We start from the raw sequence: 16,941 nt of genomic DNA on the forward strand, positions 1-16,941 counted from the left end.
TGATAAGATCATGCTTGCTTTGGTAGTTTCCTTACCTTTACCCTAATGCTATAGTTGAATATTTGCTATCCTGTTCTGGTTCTATCCATCGGTCTCCCTACTCTGTGGATTGTGACCCCTTTCTCCCTTTTTTCTTTTTTCAGGTATGAGAGCCTTCTTGAGGGTTTCTTGTAGTGGAGGGCTTTTAGTTACAAATTCCCTTAACTTTTGTTCATCTGGAAAAGGTTTAATTTCTCCCTCATATCTGAAGGAAATTCTTGCTGGATAGAGTGTTCTTGGCTGAAGATTTTTATCTTTTAAAGCTTTGAATATGTCACTCCATTCTCTCCTAGCTTGTAAGGTTTCTGTAGAGAAATCCACTGACAGTCTGATAGGGGCTCCTTTATAGGTTATTCTCTTCTTTCTTCTTACTTCCCTGAGTATTCTTTCCTTATCTTTCCTTCTTGCCAATTTTACTACTATGTGCCTTGCAGTAGGTCTTTTTACATTGACAAATCTAGGAGATCTGAAAGCTTCCTCTACACACATTTCTCCGTCAATCCCTAGATTTGGGAAGTTCTCTTCAATAATTTCATTAAGCACACTTTCTGCTCCATTTTCCTTTTCCACGTTCTCGGGAATTCCTATGATCCTTATGTTCTTACTCCTCATTGAATCCATTATCTCTCGGAGATTTCCCTCGTTTTTTTAAATTCTTAGTTCTCTTTCTTCCTCTGTCTGGAGCCATTCAGCCTGTCTATCTTCAATTATGTTAATTTTCTCTTCTATGGTGTCTACACGGGCATTCAGGGAATCCGTATTCTGTTTTATCTGGTCCATTGTGTTTTTCTTCTCTAGTAATTCTGTTTGATTCTTCTGTATGATTTCAATCTCTTTTGTGAAGTAACTCCAGAACTCGGCTTGTTTCTCTATCTTTCTCTCTACCTCATTGAGTTTTTTGATTATAGCTGCTCTGAACTCATTATCATTTAGTTTACCTAATTCCAAGTCCTCAGGACTTAATTCTGTGTTTTTATTGTTTTACTTCTGGTCTGGGGCTTTTATAAATTGCTGGATGGTAGAGGAGCGGTTTTTTCGCATGGTGGTAGAATTCGGTTGCAGTTACAGCCTGTCGCCACTAGATGGGGGTCGAGAGCCACATGTTATGAGCTCTCAGCCTTCGGGCAAGACGGCTGCGCCTGGTGGCTTTGCCGGGAGGGAGGGGCTGCTATTTTCACGTGCCCATCTGGATTCAGATCAGTTCTGTTCTCTGGTCTCCCACGGCCCTGGGTTTATGGGGTCCCCATGGACGGAAGCTTTCCCCCCATCAGTGGGTTTCCACTGAATCAGCGGCAGGAGTCCTGGATGATTCCCCGGTCGCGCGGCCCCTCCCCCGCTCCTTCCCGACCCGCTGCAGCAGCGATTGCAGACTCTAGGGGAGGGAGCGATGTTCTCTCCTACCGTTCCAGCGCCTCCGAGGCCGTAAGTAAGGTTTATGATCTCCGCCTTCTTGGTATTGTAGGTCTCTAATGTGTTGGCATTAGATTTATTCTCTGAAATTCAGTTTTTCCAATCCTTTGTTGTATTTTGGAGGGGAGAGAATCCCGGGTCAGCTCACCCCACCATTTTGCTCTGCCCCTTCTCTAGAAACAACTACTTTTCTGATATTTTCCATGACATATTAGTTTCATCTGTTCTAGAATGGAATATAAATAGACTCACACAGTATGTCCTATATTGTGCAAAACTTCTTTCACTTGACATAATGTTTTTGAGATGTATCCGTACTGTTTGGTGTGTCAGTAGTTAGTTCCTGTTTATTGCCAAGTAGTGTTCAATTGTATGGATGAATGTTGGTCTGTTTATCTGCTCCTCTTTTGACAGAATGTAGGCTATCTCGTTTGCCATGATAGCTACTCCAGGCGTGTTATGCTTACTGTTTCAATGGTGTATTTTTTCCCATCCATTTAATTTTAAACTATCTGTGTCATAATATTTAAAATACATCTCACATAGAAAGCATAGACTTGGATCTTACTTTTGTAAAATTCATTCTGCTTTTTAATTGGAATTAATTCACTTATATTTAATGTAATTATTGATGTCTTTGGATTTAGGTCACCATTTTTCAAATTTATTTTCTGTTTCTCCCTCCTGTTTTTCATTTCTCTATTCCTCTTTTGCTGTCTTATTTTTGAACTATACAAATGTTTTTAGAATTCCATTTATATATATTTAATGGTTATTCTAGGGATTACAATATACATCATTAATTTTTTACAGTTTAGTTAATGTTGATATTGTGTTAAGCAAAATGTAGAAGTTTTGCAATTGTATAGGCTCATTTACTACTTCCATTTGTGTGTGTGTAATTTTTTTGCCTTATACTATTCTTTTTCTAAAGCAGGAAAAATATGATGCAAGATTATTTTTGAAAACCCTTAATTATTTTTAAAGAAAGAAGATGGAGACTAAGAAGAAATTATGGATGAAATAATATAAATAAGATAAGAATTAAAACTATGAAGTAGCATAAACTTTTAATAAACTATAATAATAATATTATAATAACCTATAATAATAAAAAGATAAGAAAAGAAATAATTTCTAAAAAATTTTGAATGAAATCAGAGACAAAAATATTTTTAAATTTATAACTTTAATTCTAATATGTTTAAAAATGCAAGAGATACATGACAATCTTTTTTGACTGATTTGTTGAAAAGATAATCAGGTATCAAAAGAATGTTTTCAGAAGCTGCATCAAGATTCTTTTTTTCTAGATTGTAGGACTGAGAGTGGGAGGAGAATCCAGCCAGCCATGCAGTTATTTGGCTAATGATTCTGTAACTTTGTAGTCAGGCAGGAGCACAAAAAAGTCTTTGTTCTTTGGGAACCCCAAGACTGATGATGGCTGTTCTATGACCAGGTCAGTTAGTAGAACTAAAACTAACTGAGTAGTGGTACTTTAGTTATGTAGGTAGGGAAACAGCAGTGGGGTCAGCCAATTTATTCAACTCTTCTTGTGAAGTCAGAAGTTGACTGGCCTTGTGTAGAAAAATCAATAAGGCATTTATAAACCTTCATGAAAGAAAAGATTTTTGAAAGGGGAATATGTCGGCTACATAGAGAGATGACCCTGTATGAAGGTGGGAAGGGTTAGAGTAAGCGGATTAAGCATCAGTGACCACAGGGAACACATGCCAGTATTTTTGATTTATGTAGGCGTGCATGTAGTGAGCACTATCTGGAGAATAGCAGTGCTTTTCAAACCCTATTGATGAAGACTTGCACACACACATGGCAGCACTGGGAAGTTGCTGGAGTGTACTATGCTGAAGGATTCTGTTTAGGGGTAGCTGATGATCCTTTTATTTCTTAAGGGATGACTGGTCTAGTCTTTATAGTTTGGGTGGTTGATATTTTGGTTCCGATTTCCTGCTCACACATAAGGTGATCAGTGACTTTTTCTTTTTAAAATTCCTACACAGCCAAATTTGCTGTTGTTTAAGTTCTAGATTTGAATGTTTAGCTCTCTTCTGTCTCTTCTTCCTCACTGCTCTCACTTCTGCATGATAATTTAGGGTGAGCCTAGTTGTCATGAACATGTTAGGTTATCAAATATATGACATGACTCATTTACTTTAACTTTGGTTAAAATTTGGTTAATTTTTTAACTGGTCTGCATTTGTACAACATCAGTACCCTGAAATTTTGGTTTTCTTAATTATGTGAGGACATTAATTCCAAAGAGACAAATTATTATTAGATTCAGAAACATGATTCTCAACATAAGAATATAGATTACAGCTGTTTTATAAATGCATGCTTCCCTATTGAAGAATGTTTAGCATTATAGGAATTGAGTATATTTTCTCAGAGTACAAACATGTTGGTATGAGACACTGCACAAGTGGATGGGCCTTTAGGCTAAATCTGCCCATATGCCCCTCAAAGCTTTCTTGTTGTATTTTATATGGTTTTCACTGCCAAAGCTGCTTTTTAATTTGTAAATGTGAAATGGGCTGGATCAAAGTCTCAGAAGATTCAAGGAATCTAATCCAATTTGATGTAGAGCAAAACACAATTTAAAATCTAAATAATTCTCAAACTCAAGAACCTACTTTCTGATCTACTTTCTTTTCCAGTCATCACAAAGCCAGACTCCTGCTGTAACTCTCTTCCCAAGATAGGCATCTCTTCTATGCATCTCTTTGGCAACCTTAAAAAAATTACCCTTGCACTGGTTCATTTGATTTAGTGGTCTGGAAATTTGAAAATGAGGTTGTCTGTTAAAGGTGACCCCCTGCAGAGGCTTTGGCAGCATGGGGTGTTCTGGAGCAGGGAGCAACAATGGCAGGAAGCCCCCTGAAAGAGCAGTTGTGCTGACATGATTGGGCAGAGCTGCAAAGGCTGATTTCCTTACACTGAAGCTCTCCTGCCCCAGGCATCTTCCTCTGACTGTCACCCCATTAATGCACAGCAATTGCTAGGCAGTCTCCAAGACATCACCTTCTGAAAAACAACAGATGGGTTAACTGGCTTGAGGTCACTCAATGAGTCAGGAGCAGAGCTGGGGTTAAGTCCCTAGTCTCCTCATACCCAGCCTGGTACACGACCAAATATATAGGCTGTGGCTCCATCAACATTTCTAATGCTTGGGGAATAAGCTCATTAAAACAGCTCTAAATTGATTAAACCAGGTTTATACCAAGTTTCTTTTTCTTTCTTTCCTCCTTACTTCCTTTCCTTTCTTTCTTTTTTAATATCCTAGATTGATCATGCACCACTTACTGTACAAATCTGCAAGGATGCTTCATAATTATACTACCTACTTCTCTGTGTAGCCTCCTTTTATCAAATGATAACATCCTCACATCTCATCATATTTTATTGTTAAAAAAGTAAAATCTGACATTAAAATGTTACAAGGTTTACCCTGAGTTTTAGAAGAGGAGAATATTTTTCTTAAATGACTGTTCTGATTCCATATGTGAGTTGCCACATTTAAGTAGTAGGTACTCTTTGATTATATATGGAGGAGAGGGGAAATTGTGTTTAATTGATATCTGCACACGAGAAAAAAGTGACTTTCGTTGAGAAGTTCAAACTATTGAATTTACAACCAAGCTTTTATCCAAAGGCACGCGAAAGATAGCAAAATTAGCCACAGAGTTTAAGTATGTCCCTCTGACCAATTGCCAAAATGAAATGAATCAAAGGCATGAGAGAGAGAGAGACAGACAGACAGACAGAGAGAGAGAGAGAACGTAGTTAAAGAAACTGAAGTTAATTTTATAAATAATCTGGGAAGATGGATAATAGACTTGATTGTGATGACAGCCTCTCGAATCAGCAGTTTGCAGTCTTTTTTCCTTTTATTATTGTCTGTTTCTGGACCTGGATTCTGAATAAAGTTTAATAGTGTTATGAGGTCTCTCCCCAGAAACGTGCATATACAGTCATCATATACCATTTTTAATATAATTTTAAGTAGTTCCTGAACTCCCTTAAAGCCCATTCAAAGCCACAGGTTAAGAAATCTTATACTTAATTAAAGCACACGGAAAAAAACGTCTAGAATGAAAATTCAAAAATGAAGTATTTCTAAATAATGTTGGAGTTAAACTAAGGACTTTTAGCTAAACTGTAGACCTCTGACTCACTTTCTCATATATAACCTTACTAAATGTAAAAGCTACCAACTCTCACTTTTGAAATGCCCGATCCTCTTATGCTGTTGCTCTATATAAAATGGTGCTCTTAATTAATTGGTACCATCATACAATTAAACAGTGAAAGGAATTGTGAGAAATCACTTTGAATTTATAATGCAACCCTTGGCCATTAGATTAGGACAAACTTAAACCATTCTAAAAAGTGAAACTATTAGAAGTTTCCAAAGAAAATTTTACAACTATTCTCAATAGTTAATGCCAATATTTAATGCTTTCCTGTAAGAAAAAGAAATTTTTCTTTATATCTGACCTAAATTCTTTACGCTTCAGATTAAATAGTTATTTTTTTATCATCACTGGGAATTGAACACAGCTGGTCAACAACTTCCGCATAATACTGCTTGGAGAGGTACGTTATTTTTTTAATCAACTAAAATATGTAGATAATAGGTTGTTTTGATTGTATATTTAGTCTTGATCAGCTCCTAAAAGATTTCGCTGTGATTTAAACTCCTTGAATTTCAGCTTACGAACCAGAGTTTCTTTGGAACAAGCAAAACATGTTAAAATAGCAATTACTCTCGTAATTGCAAATAGCTGAAAGTTCCTGGATTTTTGATGCTCTCATTCTAGGTTTGATTTTCAATATGTTTTTGATTGCCTTCCTCAAATTTCTTTGCATTTTCCTGTAGTTCTATTTTTTTTAAGCCATGTTTATAGTTTTAAGCTCACCAGGAAAAAAAACGGAAGTCAGTTGGTGGATGAAATAGGAAGGAAGCAAAAGAAAACTTTTCCAATCTCTTAAGATGCCATAGCCTTTTTTAAAGAACTCCATTCAAATAAGAGTATTTTCCTGATCATTCTATGTTTGTTTTCAATTAATATATTAATTAAATTTGCTTGTGGATTCCTTGCAAACTCAATCTGAGTTATAGTTAAAGGGGCTTAGCTTTTGTCAACAAAAGGAATCAGTTTGGTTCCTCTTTCCTCTCTAAAAATGGCTGTAAGAAAATTTTCATATTTCACTGATATCCTTGTTACTAAGCTGTTGATTCTTTTAAGTGTAAAGCACAATACAAAATGTTTCCCGGTGGGAGGTGTGTCCTCAGCATCTCTGTAGGTTACTTAGGGTGGCACATGCTCTATTTAAAAAGTCTCTCTCAGTCCTTTCCTTTTTCCTAATTATGACCTTATTTATTGACTTCATGTCCTTAACTATACCTCCCCTTCCTTGGGACAGTGTGTTTTTAATTCAAGGAGACCTTTAAAATTGCTTCAGCAAGATATTAATTAAAAATAGGAATTCTCTGAATAATTTTTACACATTTCTTTTCTCATAAATTATTTGAACATTTCTTGCTTGGTCGTTGCAGCAGATGACACAAGATCACAGTCTCACAAACACACGTGATAAACGTAATGCAACAATACTAGAAATCAATAGTGTGTTTTATTGTATACTGTACCTAAAATATACAATAGGGTGACTTACATAAATCATTTATTCCCAGTCATGATTGATGACCTCATAACTCAGGAGTGACGGGGCAAAGCAGAGCCCCAAACGAGTTATGAAATGTCATCAATAACAAGTGGGAACAAATGATTAATCCAGTGCCACAGCCCATTGTATGTTCAGTTTATGCAACAGCAGTTAATGATAAAAACACCCAAAATGGGGGCAGCTTGTATTTTATCCATCATATATGCACATGCTCTTCCTACACTATTTTACACTAGGTTAGTGTTTAGTGGCCATGAAGAAAATGATCAAGGTTGAAATAGGAATGTGGGTTGATAGAGAAGATATGATCTTTATATATAAATCCTTTTGGAATTTCTTTCCTCTTGACTAGGTTTTTCCCTTTTAAAATATCCTCCCTTTTTCTAGCAAGGAAAACAGAGAAAAGAATATTTGCAGCTATGTAATTCAGATTGTTTCTTTTTCAATTGACATTCTAGGAGAGAGAAAAGCATGATTTTTAAAGTTAAAGGATGTTACATGACTTTGACGCTAATTTTTTCCCATGTGATTTTTTTCTGAGTATATAGCTTAGGACCAAGGAGTTTTATATTCCCGTGCTCAAATGCAGGAAGAGTCTAACTATTAAACTATTTTTACTTTTCAACTTTATCCTATGCATCCTATGTATAAATTTGAAAGTCCTGCATGTTTCATACAGAAATCTTATTTACAATATTAAAGTGCATTTATATTCTCATTGCAAACTTAGAGATGTGTTTCACTGAGGTTAGGGATATTGATCGTTGTTGAAAGCTTATATTTGAGGTTAATTTTATTAGGCTAACTCTCTAGACTCAAAATTGATATTAACTTTTGGGAAAAAATGCCATTTAAAGAGAATGTCAGGTTTGTTCTTTTGAACTAAATTAAAAGTCTGTCGCTTATTACACTATCCTTCACCATTTATAACAGGGATTCACTAAGAGCCTCAGAATCTTGTCAGATAGAACTTTATCAAATAAATTTAAGAGACCGTAAAGTGGGTACCATGCTGTGCTAGTTGTTGTGCAAAGTTAAGCAAATCTAGCTTCTACCAGAAATGAACAATTAGACAAAAGGTAAAGGGGAGATCAGGCATAAAGATATCTTTATAAGTGAGTCTTGGCAGTTACAGAGAATAGATACAGTTTGTAGGCATTGTATGAAACAAATGTGTGTAAAGCTCGACACCTCTGGAAAAGATTCCTCTGGAATGTATCTCCAAAATATACTCTGAATCTGCCTACTTTTTCAAATGTCCACTGTCATCATTATAGTCTAAGCAAATATCTTGTCTCCCCTGAACTATGTACTGTGGAAGCTTCCAAATTTGATTCTCTACTTCTTCTCTCCCACCAACATATTCTGCATGTAGCAGCCCTTAGTAATCTTCCAAAATGCGGTACTCGCTGCTGCAGTTCTTCAATGTCTATGCGATACATTTAAGATAAATCTAAACCCCTCTAACGGATCCACACTGGTCCCTGCATTACTCTTCAGCCTCATCGTGACCCGTTTTCCCTTTCACTTTAGCCTCATGTTCTTTTTTTTTTTTTTTTTTAAAGATTTTTATTATTTCCTTTTTCTCCCCAAAGCCCCCCGGTACATAGTTGTATATTCTTCGTTGTGGGTCCTTCTAGTTGTGGCATGTGGGACGCTGCCTCAGCGTGGTTTGATGAGCAGTGCCATGTCCGCGCCCAGGATTCGAACCAACGAAACACTGGGCCGCCTGCAGCGGAGCGCGCGAACTTAACCACTCGGCCACGGGGCCAGCCCCGAGCCTCATGTTCTTTTTACGTTTCCCCAAAGGGGATGAACTTACTGCTTTGGGACCTTTTCCTGTCCTGTTCCCTCTGCTTGGAGTTCGTCCCTTTGCCTGGCTATCATCTGCTTATCATTCAGCTCTCTCCTAAAATGGCCTTCTCAGAGAAGTCTTCTCTGAATCCTGATCTAAATCAGGCCCCCGTTGTAATCTGTCATTGTACTTTTCCTTCACAATTTTAATTATATAGTTATCTCTGTGATTAGTTGTTCAATACATGTCTCCCCATCTAAGCTTCTAGCTCTATAAAGGAGGGCACATAGTCTTATTCGTTGCTTCTCATCAGTGTCTACCACAGTGCTTGGTGCCTAATAAAACTTTAATATATATTTTTTTTTGAAAAAGGAGAAGTTAAGATTTGAAAATGAAGCAGTAGAAAAAGTTACTAACTTCCTTTGAAAAATTTCTCATTCATTGATCATCTACTACATGAAGACCACAAAACTCAATACTGTGGATATTTACTAAGGGATTTGAGAAATTACTTTTTTTATTTTTAATTTTTTTTGGTGAAGAACATTGGCACTAGCTAACATCTATTGCCAATCTTCCTGTTGTTGTTTGAGGAAAATTGATCCTGAGCTAACATCTGTGCCAATCTTCCTCTATTTTATATGTGGGATGCTGCCTCAGCATGGCTTGATGAACAGTGCATAGGTCTGCACCCGGGATCTGAACCCATGAACCCTCGGCTGTTGAAATGGAGTGTGCAAACTTAACCACTACACCATTGCGCTAGCCCCAAGAAATTAATTTTTATCCTTGGAAAATTGATCCTAAATATAAGCACCTAAAACCGATTTGAATGTTTATTGAATAGATATGTATAGAAGAGAGGCAGAGCTAACCCTGGAAGTTTTCTTGATATTGGTGAGTTTGAGCCTCACTTAAAAAATGTAAGTAAAAGTTTAGCAAGTGGAATAGACTGAACATTGTTATTTTCCATGTTGGGCTGTGCATACAATCACGAAGGCACAAATTACTAGAAAGTTCCTTCTTTGCTATGGACTGAATTGTGTCCCTCCAAAATACATAGGTTGAAGCCTTAAGCCCCAATGTAATAGTATTTGGAGATGAGGGCTTTGGGAGATAGTAATTAGGTCGTCAGAGTGGGATCCTTATGATAGGATTAGTGCTCTTAAAAGAAGAGACTTCAGAGATCTTACTCTCTCTCTCTCTGCATGTACACACTGAGGAAAGGCCAGTGAGTACATACCAAGAAAGCATCTATCTGCAAGCCAGGAAGAGAACTTTTGTTAGAACCCAACCGTGCTAGCACCCTGATCTCTGACTTCCAGCCTCTAGAACTGTGAGAAAATAAATTTCCGTTGTTTAGGAAACACCCAGTCTAAGGCATTTTGTTAAGAGCCCAGCCTGGCTAAGATATATGTCTTACCTGAGGGTCTGCTTTTCCTGAGTGGAACATTTCTTGATTTGAAAATCTAAAACTAAAATGCAGATTTAATCTAAGCTGAGAGGCTCTAAAAACGAGAGTGCTTACTTATCAGCAGTGCATCTTGGTAGAACTGTCCAATGGCATGGGAGGAAGAAGATAGTATAGATCCCTCCTAGAGATTTTATTTGCTAGCAAACTGAAAATGGTTAATATTAATAATTATGATGCAGTCTTAGACTCTATCAATAGGAATATAGTACTTAAAATCAAGGAGATAATAATTTTCTTTTTTTCTGAACTGGTTAGCTTTCAACTGGAGTCCTGATTTTGTTCAGGGTACCGTATTAATAAGCTAGAACATTGATTTGAAAAATTGAATACTCATCAGAATTTGCTGGGAAAAAATAAAAAAATGTAAGTTTCCAAGTCTTATCCCAGAATTACTAGATCATAGTTTATGTGAGTGGGACCTAGAAACTTGTGTTTAAGAAAACAAACTCCTAGACCAGCATTTGTGAAACATCAAACCAACACATATTCAAGAGCATATGAGATGGTAAAAGGGCATAAAATTATGTCTTACCAGGCAGGGTTGAAGAATTTGGGGATATTTAGTCTGGAAAAGATAAGGTGTTGTAGTTGTCTTTCAATATTTCAAACCTTAGCAGGTAGAAGAATAATATGACTTGATCTCTGTCATTCAGAGGGCAAAACTTGGATCAATGTGTGGAAAATTCAGGTAGTATGATTTGACCTTAATGTGAAAATTTATTTATTTCTAGTGTTGTTCGTAGAATGAGTCACAGTAATAATTTCTGAGATCTCTTATGGGAGCTATTTAAGTAAAGACTGGATAACCTCTAAGAGAAGGGCATGTGAAAAACTTCCCAATACATACTTCCTTCCCAAAGTGGGGGAGTAATTGAGTAGATATCAGAGTTTTCAGTCATATGAATGGCAGAATACATGTTTAAAAAAACATCTCCTCTGTCTCTAGCATATCTGATATAGTTAGAAAAGTACATATCCTACTTTTCTTGGTCCTGGAAATTTCTACCATTAATTACTCCTTTGTTTCAAGGGATTGAGATTTGCTGATCAAATGAAGATACAATGTCTTTTATAACCTATCCTTATCTTTTATAACTGATCCTTGGAGGTGACATTCTCACTGGTCAAACAGACTAACCGTGATGGAATGTGGGAAGGTGCTACACAAGGCTGGGAATACTAAGAGGCAGAGGTCATTGTGGACCATCTTGCAGGGTAGTTACCATACCTACATGACTCATGACAGCTCTTACTCCACAAATTAGGGAACAATTGTTGGGATCTTTCCAGCTGTCAAGAATGTCTATATCCACTATACACTCAGGAACTGGGGAAATAACAGCAGAATGAGTTTGCAGACACATTGAACTGAATGAGAGGTGAGCTTGGGCCAAAACTTCGTTTATCACATGACTATAATGAACCTCTTTCCTGATTAGTGGATCATAGTGGGTCCCCAAGAATTAGTTTTAACTCAGAGCCCATGTTGAAAATCTTCAAAAGAGGTGAGTATTTTTTCTTTGCTCAATGTACAGTCACTGCAGGAAATGGCTGTAGTTTCTTTGGGAAAGACTGGGAAGTGATAGCATTAGAGGTTCTTCCACGGTGGTGTTTGGCCGTCTAAGTGAGAGGCTGTGATTTTTCTATTAGGGTGACTCAAGTCAGGCCTCTGTTCACCATACCCAAAGATTTTCATTGTACAGATCAAGTAAGGCTGCTCATTTACTTTAGTTATAAGGACCCTATTGTCAATTAGTCATTGTCAAAGTTCATTCTGATGGTCCCTTTAGCCCTAATACCTATTATGGTAATTGTATTCTCCTGGCCTCTTATAGTTAAATCTCTGCCACCCTCAGATCTTATCATGCCCACTAAAATCAAGAAACCCATTTCAAGGGCAACATGTACCACCTTCCTGCCTGCCTTCAGAGGACAGTTACGACAGTTCTTTCTGAGGTTACTGGTGCTCCTTCGACAATTCATTTGTTAAAGTCTTTGTGAAGGGAGTGTGCTTTGGCCTGGGAGAAATAGTGGGGAAGTGGTTGCATGTGATAAGTTCACTCCAACACTTCTCTTCTTCTAAGTCTTGGATTCCCCCTTCCATATACTACTAAGACTTTTCCAGCATCTCCACCAAATTATTTTAGGTCACTAATGAGTTTAGGTTTCAGATAACTGATGACATGCTGACATTTGACTCAGATCTGGAGGAGAATAGGATGTGGCATGAGGAGAATTGGCATCCCTTTATGAGTTAGCAGCCTCAAGTGAGGTCATTTCTAGTTCTTCATGAAAGGTAGAACCAGCCTCATCCATCAGGGGAGGAGGTCTCTGTTGACTCAAGAGGTTTGGTAGGATTTGGGGGTACTGTGTACTCAAAGATAGATGAATAATTCCAATTGTCACCTTTCTCAATTGTCACCAAATTCTCAAGATCCTACTCTTTCCTAAGCAAGTTTCTAATTTTCACATAAGAAATATAAGACTTTGTTCTATTTCAGCAACTAAAGGATCAGATTTTTCTTTTGATTTCTGGCTAATCAGTCCTCTGACAGTAGAGGTAAGAAATTCTTTTAAGGCAGTCAGAGAAACTCCGTTTTTAGCTTATGGCTTAAAGAAAGACTTTATGTTAGAGCCTATGATTTTTCTTCTTAAAATTCTCCAATGCAATTACAAGCAACTAGTCTACCTGACTGTTCTCGCATCCTTATACTCATCATACTTTGTTTACGAAACTACTATTTATTTCATGAAAGTTGTACCTTTGGTAGGCACTTCATTCTAGGTGACCGTGGGTGGTAACTGAAGTACCTGTTTTACTGTTGGAGACCATGGTCTATTCAACCCTGTCTGGCAACTGGGTTCTCAGTTCTTGTACGTAGACTCAGATGCTCATCTTCAAATGTCCCACCTGCAGTTAATATTCATAATAATTTATATTAGTCAAAGTTCAGTTGCTGATAACAGAAACACTTTAGCTATTTTAAGAAAGAAGAAATTAAATGCAAGGAGTTAGGTGCTTACAATATGTTGGAATTCTAGGAGGATTAGGAGCTAGACCAGGCCTCCAGGGAGACTCAGAATAATGTTGCTGAACAGTTCTGCCAAGGAAACTGCAAACAGTGCTAAAATAAGGAGACTAGAGAATTAAGAATTACCAGAAACTGTAGACTCCAGAGCAACAGCACAGCTACTGGATCTGACCCAGATAAACTGGTTGCCTTGTGCATCACAGCCTCTGTTCCACTTAAATGAGTACTGAATTCAAATGCTATGCATCTAATTGGTAACACCTAAATGACATCCGGAATTCTAGATACAAGGGAATGTGGAAAGTGAGAGCTCTCTGGCCTTTATAATACAAAATTTATTTAAAGCATTTATCACAGTTCTTGTAAATTTATGGTAAATTCTCAAAGAATGTTACTTATTCTTATGGTTGCCAAGAAAGTGTATCATATTTTTCTAGTGCACTGTACTGTGTAAGGTAGACTTGCATTTTGTGTTCTCCTTATTCATGGTCCTTTTTTGCAGAGAATGATTTTTATGCATGTGGATTTTATTTCCAATTACCCTGTTGGCGGGCATCTTCAGATGTTTGCACATAGGGCTTTCACTGTACTGTAACTCTCATGTAGCTTCCTATAGTGAACAGTATAACAGGAATTTGAGTTCTTATTTCATGGGTTCTTGTAACAAATTGCACAATTTTTGTGCACTGTTCATTTGTTAAACCTATTTTTGTATTCTGAAGATAATTAGAAGACTATAAGAATAGAGTGAATAAAAAAATACATTGTTCTTTGAAGTCCCAAGAAGAGGATGCTTATAATATATTCAAAGTATCTTTAGTTTGATACTTGTCTCTGGTCAGACACAACTTCCTTAGTCTTGCTTGGTCTCAAACATTCTGTTATTTATTATTAAAGTATGTAATGGAGTAAACAGTTTCAGGATTCAGAGATACGTAGCTAAGTAATAATGAAAATTCATATATTGATTGTAAATGCTAAATCCAAACCATAACTCTGATATGGTGGCCTAAATATTGACAAAGCTGTACAGAAGTAAAAGAAAAAGTAGTTCTAAAAATGTTGACATTTTAAAGAAGGTTAGGGCTGGAGGGGATCTTACAGGTCATTTAGTCTAACCTTCTCATTTTATACCTGGGGAGACTGAGAAACAGAGCTGAAGTCAATTGTCCAGAGTCATAAAGTTGTTTAATTGTCAGGCCCCAAATAGAAATCAGTCCCCTTTGAAGTTCAGTCCAGTCCAGAGCTCCAGCTACTATAAAATAACTTTTCCTCTTAATATTCTTAGTGTTCACTACCTAGCTGCTCTTGATCCCTGTTTCTTTCAAAGTATGAAGGAAATCAAAATGTTAAATCAGTTTCAGTGTTAAAATCCATTCATGTGGAGAAATATTTCTGATCTTTTTCTGCTGTTTAAAGTGAAGATTTTGAAGAAGACTTGTAGATGTTTGCAGAATAGTTTGCCCTCCAATAGTGGTGTATCAACTCTTTTCTAGAATTTTTTTTTTCCTTAGTAACTGCATTTTGATATTCAGTGGAGTGGAGCAGCGATCACATCCGATGATTAATTAGTTCAAAAAGTGTTAGTTCCCCAAGGATAGCCTGTTAGATACTTTCCAGGTCATTTAAAAAAAGAAATCTATTGCTCATGTTTACAGGTGGTGGCACACTGAATTTAGATTGGTTACACGGCACACAATGAATTTGCTACTTCTGCAAGTCTCATTGCTAATCTTCTGTTACAATAATCCCAAGCAACAATCCAAGTTTACACTTGACAACAGAGATATGAGCACTTGTTTTTGATTCTATATTATATTAAATATTCTTTTCACTTTCTTTTTACATTCTTACGATAGCTTGTATCATTGGTTCAAAAATGTTTTATCTTAAAGTTTCCAGAGAATTAATCCCTTTCTGAATCCCAGAGAATTTTGTTAAATTAATTGGGTGAATTCTGTAAATAGTTGGCACTGGTCCTGTGTAGGACTATGGACATCAGTAGATCAAAGTCACCATTCAATTTAATCCCTGAAGTTGTTGGCATTGAATTATATAATAAAGTGTACATTGTCCTTTAAAGTATTATTATGCTGTTTTTCCGTCACTATTTGATCTTGGTACTGAAACAGTAGCTTAAAACACATCCAGTGAAGCTAAGAGATTCTTGGCAGAGACCTTGATGGTAAGACAGGAAATGCTTTATGTGAATGTACTCAGAGCCCTGGGTGAAGACATTATTTGGTACATATCATAACAAATTTGGCCTTTTCTAAGTTTTTGAGCCATTAAAACTTAGGGGCAAAATTTTTCTTACCTCAATATAGCAGGAGCAAGTGTTGGGTTTCATTATTAAGATACACTATTATAGGTGTGGAAAGCTGTACTTTGCAGGGTACAGTAATTGAGACAACACATTTTCCTTAAGCACTTGCCATATCTAATGTTGGCTAGGGTGCTCCAGGGAACCAAGAGAAGCAGAAATGGGCAAGGCCATGGTGGCCTGAAAGGGAAAGGCAAACATGGACCTTCAATTTAAGCTCTTATTAACCATTTTCCTTGGCTATAGGGAAGAGTGAATTTGAAGTGCTGAACTGTAAGATACACCCCAAAGAATTATGAATGCTAATGTTCTAGTTCTCAAAGGGCTATCAGTGAAAGCAAAATTAGACCTTTATTATTTTGTTCTTTTTTTTACTATCCAAAAGAGAGCTCATGGGCACAATGTCACTTTTAATCCTTTCCCATGTCTATTTTGCATTTATTGAGCTCCTTTAATTACAATCCTGAAAGTGTCAAGTAAATAGATTAAAGAATGCCAATATTAATTTTTAAATGTATTACTGTTTCTGAACCTGTGAGAACTTTTTTCCCCTCCTCCTCGGACAACAAGGGCAATAGCACAGTGTTTTAATTTGGTTTTATTTTCCCATTTTAACTCTGGTTGACTGTTGTAAATATAGTGAAAATTAATTTCATAAAAAATCTACTTTCGTATTGAAAAATGAACAGGAAATCTGTAGAAAATGTTCTCTTATTTTATTTTTATCTAGATATAAGTGGTCTTGATAGTTAATGCTTGCATTTCCAGATTGTGAAAGTTTACAAAGTTTAGCCAGAAAATAAAACGTTTTCCTGTCATTATTTACAGTCATAATCACTACCATAGGCTATTTGAAAAATCATCAATCTGCATTCAGCTCTGTGTTGTGAACTTAAACTGCTTGTTTACCGATTTGTATATTAATAATGGCTTTTTTTTCCCCCAGAAGAAAACCATCTCATGTCACAGAAACTTGTAATGAATTACCCTACGCCCCCTATGAGGTGGACTATTGTATTAATTGACTCCTCCATCATTCCTCTTCTCTGTCTCTCAGCAGAAGTGGGCAGTTTTCCTAGGAGGCTGAGCAAACTCTGCCAATAGTTAGCCAGCATTCAGTTCTCGAGTGCAGGCTGTTGCTGTCCTTTCCTCCCAT

The sequence above is a fragment of the Equus caballus genome, chromosome 10 (assembly GCF_041296265.1).
Source record: "Equus caballus isolate H_3958 breed thoroughbred chromosome 10, TB-T2T, whole genome shotgun sequence".
Lineage (NCBI taxonomy): Eukaryota > Metazoa > Chordata > Mammalia > Perissodactyla > Equidae > Equus > Equus caballus.